This window comes from Hyperoodon ampullatus (genome assembly GCF_949752795.1).
Source record: "Hyperoodon ampullatus genome assembly, chromosome: 5".
NCBI lineage: Eukaryota > Metazoa > Chordata > Mammalia > Artiodactyla > Ziphiidae > Hyperoodon > Hyperoodon ampullatus.
This window is the reverse complement of record NC_136918.1, coordinates 125,638,745-125,659,915: the sequence shown is the minus strand read 5'-3', so window position 1 is coordinate 125,659,915 and position 21,171 is coordinate 125,638,745.

The following is a 21,171-nucleotide window of genomic DNA, read 5'->3' as shown; positions in this document are numbered from 1 at the left end:
TAACTTCTAATTTTGACCTTGTTCTATTATCCATCCATGGTCTTCTGAATATCTATAGCTATGTCAATACTTGAATTATCTTTTTTTTTTTAGCTATTCAGAAATATTTCTTTTGATCAGTACTAACTCCTCTCAATAAGATATAAATAACTTTAGAGATAAGGAGGAGATAACAATGTGAAAAATTCAAATAGGCCCCTTCTATAAATGTAAGATGTATCTTGTCCTGCTTCACCAATTGTTGAATAACACTTTGCTCACCCCCTTACTGGCCTGAGATTTTTGTTAATCTTCATCTTCAGGATTGTAGGTTCAGTTTAATAGTTTGTATTAGACATTTTGGGGATTAACATAATTTTATTTTTAAAGATACTAGAGCTTTTCTCTCTTGAGCTCTTCTTTTCACAACTGGGTGTTATTTTTAGCTCTGTGATTAAAAGTCACAGATGGCAGGGAGGTATTTCTTATGACTGGATACTCATTTCTCATTAACTCACAATTTCTAGTTAATGCCTCTTTCTACAGCTGTAATACGCCTTTCTTCTCTTTAAGATGAAGCGGGAAAGGTGATATGATGTAGCTACTCTGCGGCTGCTCCTTTCTTCCTGTTACCTTCTAAATGTTAAAATTTTTCTTTATAGGATGTGGTGGCTAAGGTAATAACTGTCACTTAATTTTATGCCTAAGAGTCTTCTTTTCTTTGATTCTGATGTTACAGCACTTCCTTTCCCTATGTTATATTTACAATTCTTACCTGCTTAGATTTTTTTTTAAACCATATATCTTTGGAAACAATTAATGAAAATAAATTTTTAAACAGTTTAAATGAATTTTTGACAAATATAAAAAAAATTACAGTTTTGAGTATTTCTAAAAGATCCTATACAAGGAGTATGTTTAAACCCATTCCGTGCTTCAGAATGGACCATCAAACTTACTCTTCTCTTCCCCTGTCTCGACTAAGACCACTCTATGGCTCTTTTCGAAGCTTCCTTGTCAAGGTATTCATGAATATCACTATCGTGGGACATTCTTGTTGCCCACTGTTAATTAGTAACATACATCATTTTATGCAGATGCTTAATTAAAAAAAATAGTGAGGAGTTGAATTTTTCACATAGTATAACTCTATTTTGTCAAGAACGTAAGTGTAACTGTATTAACTTTTTTGTAATATTCAAAAAGATTTTCCAGAAATGATAACTTACAATATTAATTTTGAATTACAAACATGAAGATTTAAGGCCTTGAATTTATTTTGTGCTTTCAAGTTGTGTGAGTGTTCAGCAATTATTTTAATTGCTTCTCTTTTTCTGAAGTCCTTGTTTTGTAATGTGAACTTGAAATGATGTCAACTTTAAAAGGACAGAAGACCTATCATCTGTAATGATACAGTTAAAAAGAAATCACTCATTCTTTGAGTAAACTCAAATTTGCCCCCTACAGTGTTTTCCCTATATTAAGAATTAGTCATTACTGAGAAATTTAATGTATAACAATTGCTCTTCTATCACCTATTTTATGAAAGAAAAATTGATAATCCTTATTTTGATTCCCAAGGCAAAGAACATTTAAACTTAAATAAGGATATTTGCACAGAACTTAAATGCAGATAAAGAGACTGAGATCAACCAATTTAGAAAATTATGAGGCCAAAGGACAATTTATTAAACTGCTTATGTAGCTTACAAATTGAATTCACATATTTCTTTATGAATAGAATCAGATGAAGCATGAAAAGGCCTCCTTTTTTTATACATTACTTGTAATTATATTTTTTTCCTATTCTAATTGTTTCTGCCCTAAAGCGTTATGAAATAGGTTGGTACTTTCCAAGTCACTGAATACTATGTATCACAGTATAAACTCAAAGAGACTAGGGAATACTAGGTTTGTAAAAATAATCCAGAGGCAAAAGGAAAGTCACAGTGCAAACAATAGATTCTAATATATCTTTATATATTAAAACACATTCACACACACTCAATCACACACCAGAAAAAATATTGTTTGAAACTGTATCATGAAAAAATAAATAAACCTTGAATTCCTAGACCAGCCTAGTTTGTATTTAATTCACCAATAGAAAATAATTTAGTATATATTTTTAATCCTTATTATAGATTTTGTAAGTCTGATATATTTTTATTCTATAGAAAACGTTGCATTTGAGAGGTATTTTAAATGATTACTGTCATCATTTATTGTAAGCTAACAATAAACTATGTTTTTCTCAATGAGTTATTTGTTTAAATAATCAAGCTTAAAATTTTTAATGAATTTAAAAGTGTAGCTACAATTGATTCAATGAAATAGCATAGTTGAAGTCCAAGTAGATGCAACATTATCAGAGTTATCAATGAAGATTATATATTTTATGATTTGTGATAATGATAAATATTTAATATATCCATTTCTCTGGCTATTGTAAAATTTAGAACTAAATTTGATCTTCTATATCTGTATTGCATACTCTTAGGATTAACATATTTCCCTCCTATTCCCTGCAATGGAACTGTTTCCTAATCTCCATTTTTTTGTGTTTATTTCACTTTAAATTTACTTTTGAAAATAAAATCCATACCTAATGAATTATATAACTTAAATACTGTAAACAGTAGTTGACAAAATATATTTTGGTTATCGATTTCTATTGAAAATTCCTAATGGCATCGTGAAAAATTATTTCCAACTATTTCTACGTATATAGATTCTTATGTAGACAACATATCTGAATTAATATATAAATTTTGACTGATATTTACTGGATGTCATAGACCAATGGTTCTAACATTTTACTTTAAGAAAGAATTACCCACATAATTAGTTAAAAATGCAAATTTTGGGGCCAAATCTCCACAGGCTCTAAGTATTAAGTTAGTTGTTACCAAAATATGAATATGTAACAGATTCTATTCTTTTTTGAGGGATCACTGGATCTAAGTTTTGAATATCTTAAAATGATCATTATAAAGATGTTTACACTATTAAAAAGACATTTGTGTGTATATGTCTGGCATGCAGGATCTATTTAATACAACCCAATATGTTTCAATGAATAGGATGACCACATAATTTATTTCCCTATTCAACTCACCTTTGAAATTGAAAGGGAGCACTACTACTGGTAAATTCCAGGATGACAGGCAAATTTGAACAATTCAGGAGAAGTAAGCAAGTTGGATGTTTTCCCTATTAGAAATTTGGTAATTCTTTCATGAAGCTTGTCTTAGACATCCATTTGACTGGGTGCTGCACTGCAATATTCCCCATCTTAGTTAAAGGGAAGCTTTACATCTCCGCTTCATTTTATATCGAATTCAGCAGAAAATTCTGTTAGAAGCACCTTCTAAAGGACTCAAAATATGATCCTTTTCTACTTGTCATTATGTCAGTCTGCTTATATCTCTGGGAAGACTCCCCATTTCTCTTAAACTAAATGTCAAGTTCTTTCAATGGCCTTTTCTGACTTTGTCTCCCACTACTCCCCCATTGCTTTCTTGGCTCCAAGCAGACTAATCTCCAAGACGTTCTTTGTATACATCAAACATACTCCATCTCTAGGCACTGCCTCAATCAATCACTAGGTCTAGTTAATTCATAATCCTTTATCATTTTTTCGGCAGTCATTATTTTTATTCTTTTCTCACTGCCTTAATTGTCTAAATAAGGAAAATCACAGTTGCTATTTTCACTTGTGCATTATTTTTCATATTTACATTTTATTAGTTATATTTTATGATGGTAGGAAAATGTACATGAGATCTACCCTCATAAACAAACTTTTAAGTGTACAATACAGTATTATCAACCACACTAAGAAAAAAGACAGGACTCAAAATCAGGAATGAAAAAGGAGACATTACAACTGATATTACAGAAGTATAAAGGATCATAAGAAAGTACTATGCCAACAAATTGGAAAACCTTGAAGAAATTGATAAATTCCTTAAACGACAAACCTACTAAAGACAAATTATGAATAAATAGAAAAATGAAACAGATATATACCTGGTTGGTACGGAGATTGAACCTGTAATTAAAACCTCTTAACAAAGAAAATCCCAGAACCAAATGGCTTTACCTGTGCATTCTTAATCTCTACCAAAATATTTGGTTGAAGTGAACAGTAAATTAAGACTTTTAGTATGAAAGAAGGGATTATTGAATAAATAATTGGTCCAACTTAATATCCTGCTATCCTGCTTTTTTATCAAAGCTCAACCTCCCATATTAAAAATTCTGCCAAAAAGTATCAAGCTTCTTTGTATCTCTGCTTTCACTGTGTTCTTAATCTCAAATGCCATTCCTCTTCTTGTTACAAATCCTACATAGCTTTCAAGTTCCCAATAACGTGCAGTCATCTTTTATGAAAATTTTATTTATGAAAGAGCAAAATTTATTGCTTTATCCACTTTAATCCAAAAGTATTTTCTTATATCTCTGATAAATATTTTTCCTTATGATGAAAGCCTAATTTTCTTCTATGCATGAATTATAAAATTTAGATATCAGAGTATAATATGATAATTTAGAAAATATATTTACTAAAAATTGATTTAATAAAATGTCAAATAGTTTTAAAAATGTATTAGACTTGTGAAAACAATTGCTACATGTACAAAGATATCCATAATTTGACTGTGTACACGAGTTTTGTTTTGTTTTACATTTTAAAGTGGATCAGACAATATAATATATTTCTATGGCTTATTTTTATTCTGTACAACATACAATAATACTGAGTAAATGTGTAAATAAGTTTGATCTAGGCCAACCGTACAAACTGCCTGTTGTGAGGCTGATATCTACTTTAAATAAGATTATTTTAAGCATTGACAAGCTTGGAGTCTTTAGGAAATTGCATTTAAAAAAAATTCACATTGTACTATTTTCCGTTTTTTTCTATTTTTCAATATTCTAAATCATATGATTGCCAGGTTGTTTAATTTTTAAATTGAATTATAATTGACATACAACATTATGATGTTAATTTAGGTGCACAGTATAATGATTTTATATTTGTAAAAATTGCAAAATGATCACCACAGTAAGTCTAGTAAACATCCATCACCATACACAGTTACAAAGCTTTTTTTCTTGTGATGAAAAACTTTAAGATCTACTCTCTCAGCAACTTCCAAATATGCAATGCAGTATTAACTATAGTCACCATGTTGTACATTACATCCTCATACATGTCAAGTTAATTTAATTATAATTCTTGAAAAACAGTATGATTTTACTCCTTATATTCACTGGGAGACGTGACAATTGACAGAGTTCCTGATGCCAAGAGCTTACAATTATTTTTGAAGGAAGCAGCTTGGTAGATGGGATATAGAAAGAATTTTGGAGCCCCAGATTCCTACGGTTTCATTCTGGTTCATTCTAGGTGTGTAAATTATGACATCAAGTAACTGCCCGAGATTAAATTATCATATTGCAAGACAATATATCACTTAAAAGAATGTCATTATGATTAAATGATATAATGTAAGTAAAAGACATAGCAATTATTTGCCACTTAGTATGGATCCAACCCTTATCACTTTGCTGATAATGTTATCATTGTCACTATGTATTCATAAGTTAACAAAAAATAAACATATTCAATGCAAATTTAAGTAGAAAATTGAATACAAAAGATACACATTCCAGCAACAATAGGAAAAAATGTTTCTAGATCAGTGAAAAGGATTCTTAAAGATGAAGGGGAGAAATGCTGATTTTAAAAATTGGACTGGAATTTCAAGACAGAAACACAAAAAGAGAAAATGTGGAAGAGGATATAACAGAAGCATTAAATTTGAGAATGACTATGCCAAGATCATGGATCATGATAATACCTTGGCAGGTATGCCAAGATTATACCTGGTTGCATATGGTGATTTATATTGTCAATAATGAGGTTAAATTTGGGTAAATATTATCTGAATATGGAAGATCCTGTATTAGATGATTAGAAAGATGAAACTGCTATCTATGCATTGAAGCTTGGTGAAGATGATGATGAAAAGAGTGTTTTAAGATTATTAATTTAGTGGCAGGTAAGTAGAACATATTGAAATCAACAGTGACAATGGTTATTTAGTCTGAAAACTTGGAGGTACTACTTTAGCATTTTCAAGACTTTAATGTCCTTAAATAGGTTTTATAAATAGATTATATTGAAACTCAGCATTTCCTTTAATTTTCTTCCTGAATCTAAGAATGAATTACAAAGTGTCTGATAAAAACTACAAAAGTAAATATTTGGACAGAGTGATGATTTCTCCCCAAATGCCTGGCAATTAAATCTTACTATTATTCTAGTTAATAAAAATATGTTTTCCTTTAATAACAAACTCTAAGCTCACCAAGAAATATAATGTATGTCTTCTGAATTAATATGATAAGATTACTTCAAAAAAGTTTGTGATAAAAGGTGCACTGATTCAACAAGTCATTAATACATCTTAAATTTAGTTGTTTTAAAAATCATCTGGAAGTTTCTTTCAAAATTCAAGTTTCTAGACCTCAAATCCCCTAAGTTTCCAGTTCATTAGATCTGAGGCAGGACACAAGTTAATAACTTAAGTGTTCAAGAATTCTAATGTGGGCTTCCCTGGTGGCACAGTGGTTGAGAGTCCACCTGCCAATGCAGAGGATACGGGTCATGCCCCGGTCCGGGAAGATACCACATGCTGCAGAGTGGCTAGACCCGTGAGCCATGTCCACTGAACCTGCACGTCTGGAAGCTGTGCTCTGCAACAGGAGAGGCCACAACAGTGAGAGGCTCATGTACTGCAAAAATAAATAAATAAATAAATAAATAAATAAATAAATAAATAAATAAATAAAAGAGTTCTAATGCTGTTGAGTTTCTGGATACATTTTGGGCAATTATATCCTAGAGTTCAGAGCCAAGTCAGAGTCAAGCCATCTCACTAGTGAGATATTAGTCCACGAGAAGGCGTATGAGATTTTATTTAATTCTCCAATGTTGTCACAACACTTGCTCCTTTATAATAAAATATGAGTTCAACAACAACAACATGATATATTAAGCCAGAAATGTGAGATGTTTTACTGTATATCACAGATTGACATTTTAGTATTTCTGAAATAGGAATGATGCCATCTTTAATTTGGTTAAACTTGGTATTTACTATCTTAAATAAAAGAGTTTGCATAGTAATTTAATAATTAACTGTTTTATAATATTTATATTGCCTTCATCTCTACACATTCAATTCAAGCTTACTTCTTGAGTTTATATAGTTTGTTGACACTTCACTTCTACAAATTAATGTTTCACTCACCAAAGTGTTTGAAGACAATTTTAACCAATTTTCACAGTTTTGAGACAAAGTCCAATTGTATTTATGTTTTTTCATATTTAGACTGAGGATAGGTGCTTAAAAACAAATATAGGAAATCAAGGAAGATGAAGTAAAAAGAACTTTCAACGAGTTCAGAGTTAAAGTCTGGAAAAGGCAACTCCGTGGAGGATCGTTTTTTATTTCTTGTCCTGTCAGTACCCATGACCTCTCCATGTATATCTTGAGTACTCTAGCTTATAAAACTAAAGAAGAAATGATATGCAAATACCTCTGGCAATAACAACCCTTTGTAGTTCAGTATTTTTTCTAATTTAATGAATTTTGGATAAATACATTGTAGTTTACTTTATTCTGTAATGTGAGATTTAAATGAAATAATGCTTATGAAAGTGCTTTAAAATCTGTTGAACCTTTCAGCAATATTTCACATAATTAAAACCAAGTGTCAGGTTCAGAGGGAAAGTAGTTTTTTTTTTAATTATAAAGGCATTATACTATTATTAAAGTGTTAGGCATTATATAAGTAAAATAGCAAAACTATCGGCAAAAATTCATTACCCAGAAGTAATCATGTTTACTACTGGGAAACATCCTTCCAAAAACTCTCATTGAGCTCTGGAACGAAGTGCTAGAATATATCATTTTAAGTAATATTTTTAAAAAAATTAAGCATCACAATTCAGAGTTGACACTGTTATCCTCCTTTATGTGTATGTTAGGTGATAAAGGAAAAATGAGAGCACCACAGTGAGGAGAGATTCAAATCCTCACACTCAGATGCTTACTGTTTTCAGATACTGCAATTCATTGCAGGGTGTTTGCTACACACTGACATAGATGTTGTTATATTAGTTTTTAAAAAGACACTTAAATAGTAGACTATTTAAAATGCAATGTATGCAATGTAAAAACATTGAGAAGGAGATTAAAATTATTATGTAACACACAGAAATTTAATAGTTTTACAGTGGAAAAGAAATTGTAAAATTTGAAATCACTCTCAGGTCTCAATGTTTAAATACGGAAAATAATAATTTCTAATATGATAAGTGGAGTTTATTAAATAAGAGTTTGGGTAAGAATTTTTCCCCCAAATGTCGAACTGACATTGGGAAAGATCGAAATTTACTAGCTTAAATTTAAAAACTAAATCTACTAGATTATATTTTAAAACTTTTTGTATAACAAGGACCTAGAAGAACTAAAGATGAATCAAGAATCGATTAAGAACACAATAAATGAAATGAAAAATACTCTAGGTAGGATCAATAGCAGAATAACTGAGGCAGAAGAACGGATAAGTGATGTGGAAGATAAAATAGTGGAAATAACGGAAGCAGAGCAAAATAAAGAAAAAAGAATGAAAAAAAGAGAGGACAGTCTCAGAGACCTATGGGAAAACATTAAACACACCAACATTCGAATTATAGGGGTTCCAGAAGAAGAAGAGAAAAAGAAAGGGACTGAGAAAATATTTGAAGAGATTATAGTGGAAAACATATAATATTGAAAGGAAATACTTAATCTACTCCAGGAGGCACAGAGAGTCCCATACAGAATAAATCCAAGGAGAAATACGCCAAGACACATATTAATCAAACTGTCAAAAATTAAACACAGAGAAATCATATTAAAAGCAGCAAGGGAAAAACAACAAATAACACACAAGGGAATCCCCATCAGGTTAACAGCTGATCTCTCAGCAGAAACTCTACAAGACAGAAGGGAGTGGCAGGACATAATTAAAGTGATGAAGGAGAAAAACCTACAACCAAGATTACTCTACCCAGCAAGGATCTCATTCAGATTTGATGGAGAAATTAAAACCTTAACAGACAAGCAAAAGCTGAGAGAGTTCAGCACCACCAAACCAGCTTTACAACAAATGCTAAAGGAACTTCTCTAGGCAAGAAACACAACAGAAGGAAAAGACCTACAATAACGAACCCAAAACAATTAAGGAAATGAGAATAGGAACATACATATCAATAATTACCTTAAATGTGAATGGACTAAATGCTCCCACCAAAAGACACAGATTGGCGGAATGGATACAAAAACAAGACCCATATATATGCTGTCTACAAGAGACCCACTTCAGACCTAGAGACACATACAGATTGAAAGTAAGCATATGGAAAAAGATATTCCATGCAAATGGTAATCAAAAGAAAGCTGGAGTAGCAATTCATATATCAGACAAAATAGACTTTAAAATAAAGACTATTAGAAGAGACAAAGAAGGACACTACATAATGATAAAGGGATCGATCCAAGAAGAAGATATAATAATTGTAAATATTTATGCACCCAACATAGGAGCACCTCAATACATAAGGCAAATACTAACAGCCATAAAAGGGGAAATCGACAGTAACACACTCATAGTAGGGGACTTTAACACCCTACTTTGACCAATGGAGAGATCATCCAAAATGAAAATAAATAAGGAAACACAAGCTTTAAATGATACATTAAACAAGATGGACTTAATTGATATTTATAGGACAATCAATCCAAAAAGAACAGAATACACATTTTTCTCAAGTGCTCATGGAACATTCTCCAGGATAGATCATATCTTGGGCCACAAATCAAACCTTGGTAAATTTAAGAAAATTGAAATTGTATCAAGTATATTTTCCGACCACAATGCTATGAGACTAGACATCAATTACAGGAAAAGATCTGTAAAAAATACAAACATATGGAGGCTAAACAATACACTACTCAATAACAAAGTGATCACTGAAGAAATCAAAGAGGAAATAAAAAAATACCTAGAAACAAATGACAATGGAGACACGATGACCCAAAACCTATGGGACACAGCAAAAGCAGTTCTAAGGGGGAAGTCTATAGCAATACAATCCCACCTTAAGAAACAGGAAATATCTCGTGTAAACAACCTGAACCTGCACCAAAAGCACGTAGAGAAAGAAGACCAAAAAACCCCTAAAGTTAGCAGAAGGAAAGAAACCATAAAGATCAGATCAGAAATAAATGAAAAAGAAATGAAGCAAATGATAGCAAAGATCAATAAAACTAAAAGCTGTTTTTTTGAAAAGATAAACAAAATTGATAAACCATTAGCCAGACTCATCAAGAAAAAAAGGGAGAAGACTCACATCAATAGAATTAGAAATGAAAAAGGAGAAGTAACAACTGACACTGCAGAAATACAAAAGATCATGAGAGATTACTATAAGCAACTCTATGCCAATAAAATGGACAACCTGGAAGAAATGGACAAATTCTTAGAAATGCACAACCTGCCAAGACTGAATCAGGAAGAAATAGAAACTATGAATAGACCAATCACAAACACTGAAATTGAAACTGTGATTAAAAATCTTCCAACAAACAAAAGCCCACGACCAGATGGCTTCACAGGCAAATTCTATCAAACATTTAGAGAAGAGCTAACAAATATACTTCTCAAACTCTTCCAAAATATAGCAGAGGGAGGAGTACTCCCAAACTCATTCGACAAGGCCACCATCACCTTGATACCAAAACCAGACAAGGATGTCACAAAGAAAGAAAACTACAGGCCAATATCACTTATAAACATAGGTGCAAAAATCCTCAACAAAATACTAGCAAACAGAATCCAACAGCACATTAAAAGGATCATACACCATGATCAAGTGGGGTTTATTCCAGGAATGCAAGGATTCTTCAATATACGCAAATCAATCAATGTGATACACCATATTAACAATTTGAAGGAGAAAAAACCATATGGTCGTCTCAATAGATGCAGAGAAAGCTTTCAACAAAATTTAGCACCATTTATGATAAAAACCTTGCAGAAAGTAGGCATAGAGGGAACTTTCCTCAACATAATAAAGGCCATATATGACAAACCCACAGCCAACATCATCCTCAATGGTGAAAAACTGAAACCATTTCCACTAAGATCAGGAATAAGACAAGGCTGCCCACTCTCACAACTCTTATTCAACCAAGTTTTGGAAGTTTTAGCCACAGCAATCAGAGAAGAAAAGGAAATAAAAGGAATCCAAATTGGAAAAGAAGAAGTAAAGCTGTCACTGTTTGCAGATGACATGATACTATACATAGAGAATCCTAAAGATGCTACCAGAAAACTACTAGAGCTAAACAATGAATTTGGTAAAGTAGCAGGATACAAAATTAATGCACAGAAATCTCTGGCATTCCTGTACACTAATGATGAAAAATCTGAAAGTGAAATCAAGAAAACACTCCCATTTACCATTGCAACAAAACGAATAAAATATCTAGGAATAAACCTACCTAAGAAGACAGAAGATCCGTAAGCAGAAAATTATAAGGCACTGATGAAAGAAATTAAAGAGGATACAAATAGATGGAGAGATATACCATGTTCCTGGATTGGAAGAATCAGTATTGTGAAAATGACTCTACTACCCAAAGCAATCTAAAGTTTCAATGCAATCTCTATCAAACTACCACTGGCATTTTTCACAGAACCAGAACAAAAAAATTCAAAATTTGTTTGGAAAAACAAAAGACCCCGAATAGCCAAAGCAATCTTGAGAACGAAAAACGGAGCTGGAGGAATCAGGCTCCCTGACTTCAGACTATACTACAAAGCTACAGTAATCAAGACAGTGTGGTACTGGCACAAAAACAGAAAGATAGATCAATGGAACAGGATAGAAAGCCCAGAGGTAAGCCCACACACATATGGTCAACTTATCTTTGATAAAGGAGGCAGGAATGTACAGTGGAGAAAGGACAGCCTCTTCAATAAGTGGTGCAGGAAAACTGGACGGGGACATGTAAAAGTATGAGATTAGATCATTCCCTAACACCATATACAAAAATAAGCTCAAAATGTATTAAAGACCTAAATGTAAGGCCAGAAACTATCAAACTCTTAAAGGAAAACATAGGCAGAACACTCTATGACATAAATCACAGCAAGATCCTTTTGGACCCACCTCCTAGCGAAATGGAAATAAAGATAAACAAATGGGACCTAATGAAACTTCAAAGCTTTTGCACAGCAAAGGAAACCATAAACAAGACCAAAAGACAACCCTCAGAATGGGAGAAAATATTTGCAAATGAAGCAACTGACAAAGGATTAATCTCCAAAATTGATAAGCAGCTCATGCAGCTCAATAGCAAAAAAACAAACAACCCAATCCAAAAATGGGCAGAAGACTTAAATAGGCATTTCTCCAAAGAAGATATACAGATTGCCAACAAACACATGAAAGAATGCTCAACATCATTAATCGTTAGAGAAATGCAAATCAAAACTACAATGAGATATCATCTCACACCAGTCAGAATGGCCATCATCAAGAAATCTAGAAACAATAAATGCTGGAGAGGGTGTGGAGAAAAGGGAACACTCTTGCACTGCTGGTGGGAATGTGAATTGGTACAGCCACTATGGAGAACAGTATGGAGGTTCCTTAAAAAACTAAAAATAGAACTACCATATGACCCAGCAATCCCACTACTAGGCATGTACCCTGAGAAAACCATAATTCAAAACGGACATGTACCAAAATGTTCATTGCAGCTCTATTCACAATAGCCCAGAGATGGAAACAACCTAAGTGTCCATCATCAGATGAATGGATAAAGAAGATGTGGCACATATATACAATGGAATATTACTTAGCCATAAAAAGAAACGAAAGTGGGCTATTTGTAATGAGGTGGATAGACCTAGAGTCTGTTGTACAGAGTGTAGTATGTCAGAAAGAGAAAGACAAATACTGTATGCTAACACATATATATGGAATTTAAGAAAATAAAATGTCATGAAGAACCTAGGGGTAAAACAGGAATAAAGACACAGACCTACTTGAGAATGGACTTGAGGATATGGGGAGGGTGAAGGGTAAGCTGTGACAAAGCGAAAGAGAGACATGGACATATATACAGTACCAAATGTAAGGTTGATAGATAGTGGGAAGCTGCCACATAGCACAGGAAGATCAGCTCTGTGCTTTGTGACCACCTGGAGGGGTGGGATAGGGAGGGTGGGAGGGAGGGAGACGCAAGAGGGAAGGGATGTGGGAACAGATGTATATGTATGACTGATTCACTTTGTTATAAAGCAGAAACTAATAAAAAAAAAAAACTTTTTGTAAAGCTGTTGTTCGGAACTGAAAGATGAATGAGACCATTTTTAGCAAGCATAGCCAAAGAGGCTTTTTTTCCATTTACATATAGTTTTACTTGGGAGGTATTTTTTATTGTAATTTTTTTAGAAAACAAATTTTGAAATAATCTTAAATGAAAACCACCTCTTGAAATGAATATTTCATTGTCTTAAAGTAACAATTTTAAAGATGAATGTGAATATGTAACCACAACTCATTACATTTTATATATGAATACTACAATATTTAAATAATTTATTTTATCTATCATTATTTTTAAACTTTGATGATTATATCTCTTTTTATTTTTAAAATAGCAATAAAAATAATAAATACATATTTATTACTAATAATAGTAGTAAATTATATTAATAATAGTAGTGGTAAATAACAATAATAAATAACAACAATAATAATAATAGTAATAGTAATAAAATAGTAATAACAATAATAAATACATATTTATTACTAACAATATTAGTAGTAAATATTAGTAGTAAATTTGTACAACTCAATATTTTTTCGTTGATAATGATGTATGATCTGAATCATTTGGTGACCAAAATAATGTATTCTGTCAATCCTTTCTTCAAATATTAATTAATTCCTCATACAATTTTGAATATCTGCAAAGAGTCACAATAAAATGCATCATAGGCTTGAAATACAGGGGAGTTTTTTTCCAGGGGATAGCTGGAAAAGAATTGTATATATATATACATATATGTATTCTGCTAAGAAATTTAGATTGTATTTTTAATACAAAATTTGAAAACATACAGTTCTTTCTATCTTTCTAGAAAATAATAATGTATACAGGTTTTACTGTGTATTTGGTGTACATTAAATTAAGACTAAAAAAAAGTACTTCAAGGTAAAATCAATATGGACAATAATATTATGCTATAATTATGTAATGTGATAAACCTTGCTACAATGGCAGTCATATTACAATATATAAATGTACAAAGTAACACATTGCACCCCTTAAACATAGGCAATGTTACACATCAAATTTATTCAATAAAAATTAATTCAATAAAAAATAAATACTTTAAAGTCCATCTAAATTTAGAATTCTATGTTCAAGTTTTTTTTATCACCATAAAATTTGGCAAATAATTATTTATTAATTCTTAGAGAATATTTCTTCAAAGACAAGATTGTGACTGCAGCATAACAATGGCTTATTTGGATGGTGATTATTGTTATTTATGTAAGATTTTCCAGTGTGTTATGAATATGCTAAATGTCCCAAGAAGAAATCACATATAAATGATGCACCCACAGCCTTTCTAAATTGCTAGGATTTTGACTCCAGCTAGGCTATTATATAAGTAATTATTTTGCTATTGATATTTTATTTGACTTTAGGATATAACATTTGGATTTGATTTCTTCCACAATGGACTATTTATGAGTTTCTTCAAGTGATTCTAAAAGCTTTCTTTAAATGTTAATTTCTTGTTGAGATACCAATGAATTATGAAGTAATGAAATGGCTTGTTATCGATTAATCCATGACATTTCTAGGTGGACTATAAGGAATTTTTTTATTACAAAAGGATGTATACAAATATGAATTGATTCTAAATTATCCTATTTCCCCACAAAATATCAGTTTCTGCTTTCTTTATGCATTTTATAAAGACCCAGAGTCACCATTCTTATTCCCATGAAATCACAAATATGTGAAAAATAATTCTGGCAAAAAAATATGCTCACTAGCAAGTGGTGTCTGAATTTAGTCAACTGTGCTAACCAGTTGAGTTTCTAGTACCTGTATTAAAATGAAGCCTTCACTACTATAAATTAGGCTCAGCCTCACTAAATTTATTAAGAAATTATTTTATTCTTATCTTATAGTAAATCATCTTTCCACTCCTAGAATAAATTCCACTTGTCAGGTAGATTATTATTTAAACATATGTTTACCTCAGTGTAGCATGCTTACACATATTTTACTTATGTTTACCTTAGCATGTTTTGCACATATTTTACATAAAAAAGCCATTATCTACGTTTTATTATATTATTTTTGTAAATTTTAGATATTGGTGTTAGATTACAAATGTAAACTTTTGTGAGTTGTGTCTTCTATGATTAATATCTCTCTAGGTAACATAAAGATTTTTCATTCATATATACTTAGAAGAACCTGGCTATAAAAGTGTAATTGTAGAAAGAGGAATTGTGAGTTGAGGGTGGATTTTTGTTTCTTTTCATTTCATTTTACTAGACTAGGATTTCTGTCCTATTTTCTCCTATTTTGTTTAAAATTAATTTTTTTGTTCTACCTTTTCAATTGATGCTTGAAACTGTATTTTCTAAAAATACAAAAAAACCCCCAAAAATTCTGTCATTGGCTTTGTCAAAATTACCTATATAGAGGTAGAAATATTTTTCTTATAAAATTAAATTACATTTTGAAAGAAAATGGATGCTTTACCTAATACATTTGAGGGATTTTTCCATTTTAATTTTGAATTATGAAAACAATTTAATTATGAAAACAATATATATCAGTGTTCTTCTTAAGGCTTTTTTTTTTTTTTTTTTTTTTTTGTGGTACGCGGACCTCTCACTGTTGTGGCCTTTCCCATTGCGGAGCACAGGCTCTGGACGCACAGGCTCAGTGGCCATGGCTCATGGGCCCAGCCGCTCCACGGCATGTGGGATCTTCCCGGACTGGGGCATGAACCCGTGTCCCCTGCATCGGCAGGCGGACTCTCAACCACTGCACCACCAGGGAAGCCCTTAAGGCTTTTTTTTTAAGAACAGTTTTAGGTTTATAACAATTTAAGAGGAAGGTACAGAGATTTCCAATATACCCTCTATCCACAGTCATGCATATCTTCCCCATTATCAACATCTCCCATCAAAACATTTCCTTTGTTAACAAGGATGAACCTCACTGACACATCTTAATCACCTAAGTTCATACTTTACATTTGGTCTCACTCTTGCACATTCTATGAGTTTGGAGAAATGTATAATGGCATGTCCTCATCATTATGGTGTAATAGTATTAACACTGCCCTAGAAATCCTGTTCTCTGTCTATTCATCCAACCCCTGCTGCCAAACCTAGCAAACGCTGACTGTTTTATTTTCTCCATACTTTTGACTTTCACATAATGGCACATAGTTGGAATTATAAAGCATGTAACCTTATCAAATCAGCCTCTTTCACTTGGTAATATGCATTTACGATTACTCTATGTCTTTTTCTAGCTTGATACCTCCATTTTTTTAACACTGAATAATATTCTATTGTCTGGATGTACCACAGTTCATTTATTCATTCATCTACTGAAGGACATCTTGGTTACTTCCAGGCTTTGGCAATTATGAATAGAGTTTCTATAAGCATCCACTTGAAGGTTTTTATGTGGACATAAAAGTTTTCAACTCCTTTAGACAGATAGATACCAAGAAGTGCAATTGTCAAATCATATGGTAAGAGTATATTTAGTTTGTAAAAAGTGGCCAAACTGTCTTCCACAGTGGTTGAATGATTTTGAACTCACACCACCAATGTATGAGAATTCCTGTTGCCTCACATCCGGATCAGTATATGGTGTTATCAGTATTCCCAGTTTTGTTCATTCTAATAAGTGTATAATGGTATCTCATCATTGTTTTCATTTGTATTTTCCTGATGACATATGTTATAGAGAATCTTTTCATATTCTTATTTGCCATCTCTATATCTTCTTGTTGAGATATCTGTTTAGTTCTTTGGCTCATTTTGAATCAGGTTGTTTGGTTTCTTACTACTGAGTTTTAAGAGTTCTTACATATTTTGGATAACAGTTTATCAGATGTGCCTTTGGCAAATATTTTCTCCCAGTCTGTAGCTTATTTTCTTATTGCACTGACACTGTCTTTCACAGAGCAGAAAGTTTTTCGTTTAATGAAGTTCAATTATCAATTATTTCTCTCATAAATTGTGTCTTTAGGTTGTATCTAAAAGGGCATCACCATACTCAAGGTCATCTAGGTTTTCTGTGTTATGCTCTCTGAGCTTTATACTTTTGCATTTAACATTTAGGACTGTGCTCCAATTTGTGTCTATCTTTGTGATATAGCCACAAAATATCTTGCTGGATTTTTGACTGAGATTGTCCTCACTGGATAGATCAAGTTGGAAGAAACTGACATCTTGACAATGTTGATTATTCCTATATAAACATAAAATGTATCCTTATTTATTTAGTTCTTTGATAGCATTTCAGATCAGGGTATTAAGCTTCCTCAGCTTATTAACTTTTCCCTTTTATTAATGATTTTTAAAATATTTTTCTTTATCAGAACAAATAATTATTCAAGAAACATCCACCTTGTGCCTATTTCATTCATTTGCTAACAAATATGAGGGATGTAGAATTGTTGGTTTACAGGATACGTGCTTCTGACATTTACATGAACCTTTCAAAATGCTCTTCAAAGTTGTTGTTGCAGATTAATATTGCATAAATGATTTAAAAATCCTAGTCTGCATTTGATTCTATCATTCTATCTAATGTTTTTTATTGTAATGAGTCAAAAATGAGTTATTATTAATATGATTTATATTTCCTAGTTACTAGTTAGATTAGATACCCTTCAAATGAATAATAGCTTTATATTTCTGGGAAAATGATATTCATTAATTCATCTATTTTATTTTGGGTTGCTCTATTCTCACATTATAAAGATTGATTATAACTTTTGGGTAGTAAATACTATTTACATATAATACAAACATTTTCTGCAGTCTCTTTTATGTGTCTAAACCTTGGTCAATGGGGTTTCTCAACAGAAATAATTTAAAATTTAAGCATATCCAAATTTATCAATCTTATTTGTGAATTTTGCTTTTTGAGTATTTTTTAAGAGTTCTGTACATCAAGGATGAATCATATTCAGTTTCATTCTTTCTGAATATTAGTATGGTCTTAAAAACATTTTAAAATTTTGTCTTATATTTTTGCCCTTAATAATTTGCAACTCATTTGTATGAATATGTAAGATAAGGCATGACCTTTTTTCAAAATAGAAAATCAAACTAACATTATTCATTAATTAATGTTTTCCATAATTAATTAAGTTATCTTCATTAATATATTTTCATATATAAATAGAGCTCTTTCTAGGTTTCAGACTTTCTATTTTTATCTACCTTTTACTCCTGTCTGACATACTATCACTATGATTACCATACTTTTATAACATATTTGAATATTTTAGGAAATATATCTGCACATTTTTCTGTTTCCAACATTTGTTAGTAATTTTTTCATATTTATTTTTTGGTATGAATTTTTAGGAAAAATTTTAAGTTTTAGAATAAAAATTATAATCAGATTGTCTGGGACGGTATTGAAATCTTAAATTGATTTGGTAAGAACCGGCATGTTTACACAACTGAATCTTCCAAAATAAAATCAAGTTCTATTTTTCTGTTATTTCAGTATTAATTTTATGTCTCCCATGTTTCAAGGCAACATAGTATATTTTGTTAAAAAATGGACCCAAAGTCATCCTTTTATTACAAATTCTGACTTTTCAGTAACTAAGTCTTTTTCTAAATGCGTAAGGTTTAGTAGGGGTTAAATATGCTATGTAAAAGCATACAACAGTGCATCATGCAAAATGAATGCACAATAATTGTTAGTTATGATGATGCCCTATAAAAATTTTTCTTAAATACCTTGCTAGATGTATTTAATAATATTGTAAAATTTTTTCTAATTATTTTATGATATCTCTAATAGAGTAATGCTGATATATAGAAAAGCTCTGGGATTACTAAATAAATCATATATAGAACTTTCTAAATACTTTATTAGTACTTACAATTTGCCAGTTGGTTCTTTAGAATTTCCAGCTGGAAAATAATATTGTCTGAAAATAATGAGGATTTGTCACTTCGTATCCAACTTGTGCACCTGATTTATCCATTTTTTTTACTTCATTGGTTCAGAGCTTTAGAATAATGAACAGTATATTTCATAATGGATGTTTTGCTTATTTATGACTTTAATGGAAATGCCTATCACATTTTGCCCATAATTTGATGTTTAATGTAGGATTTTGTTAATATAATTTTTTCAAGCTTGCAAAAGAAAGGATCATCTCCAATATTCATTGTTCATAATTAAAAAAAGAAAAATTGCCTGTGCATTAAATTTTAGTCAATATATTTTTAATCTACTGAGATTACCATGTTATTTTTTGAAGTCTTTTGATCTATTAATATAGAGAATTATTAGATATTCTAATGTAGTATCAAGAGCCCCTAAATGATACTCCCATTCTCTTCCTCTAGACTCATTAACGGTCATCAGGCAGGGGGAAGGGGTTAACACATGTTTTCAAAGAGAGAAACAAACATCAGAAATGTAGATTGGTGGTTTCTGGATTTTCTATGGCTTGTTCAAAACTCTAAATCCACCATTCATTAACATTATATTATTGTATCAAATGAAATTATGTGTATGTATATATACATATGTATGTGTATATGAAAGTTGTGTATATTTATGCATATAGAGATTAATATAGCTATATATGATTGTATGTATATAATGTATGTGTGTATGTATATATAGAGAGAAAATTATATAGATATATAGGTATATATACACATACTCATAAACTATTTGATCACAATGTCAGACATGGTATTGTTATCTTATAAATATTGGTTATTATTCTTTTGGAACAATTAACCAACAATTAAAACTTGAATTATATAATCCCACAAATAATTCATTTTATCATTTTTAAATGAATTTATAAAATAAAAAGTGATCAGAAAGACAGTTGCTGAATGATAAAAGATTTTGTAACATAATGGGGTCATGGCATCATCTATGAAGTTATGAGAGAACCCCTTGTAAAGGTGGGTCTTAAAAGATGAGTCGAGTTTAACTAAAGTGATGGAATTTAAAAGATGTTACAAACAGGCAGAGTAACAACATGTTCAAAGACTTTGAGGTGAGAGGAGGATTTGCATTGTAATTCTCTCTGATATTACATTTTTGACAGTAGTGGTTATCTTACTACTAGTTCATATTGTATATAAACTAAACAAGTGCTACTCAGAGTGCTATCCTCACTGAGATTAGGAGAATGCACCAGAATGTAAATCTACTGTCTTTTAAAGTCACTGTTTATTTCAAATTATATTATTATTTTTTTCATGGCAAGACTTCTCCAAAGAAAGAAGCAGCAATTGATTTATGTTTTGCTGCAAGTTAATTACACATCTTATACCCATCTTATGAGTAGCACTTACATCTGCAGTGAGGGTAGGAATCTCATTTGTTTTGTGCACTATTATAAACCCAAAATATATTGTAGTTTCTGGAATAAATTAGAGGCATACTTAATATTAAGCATTGCATTTGGACATGAATGTATAACACAAAAACCTGGAAAACTATTTCAGGAACTGGTGAAGTTCAATAAAATTTTTAGCTGTTTAGAAATATGAAGCACTTCAAGGTAACTCTTCTAAGATAGAGAACTTGTTATTTCATCTGACCTCTCCTAACAAAAAGAAACACTATAAGTAGACCTCTCTGAATTTGGGAAACAATGTATAATTAATCTGAGATGCTAGTTATTGACTAACCTAAAAGGCTACCAGTTTTGAACTACAAGATGCTAGTCATTGACTAACCTAAAAGGCTACTAATCTAAAAGGTCTTACTTGTCTAGAGC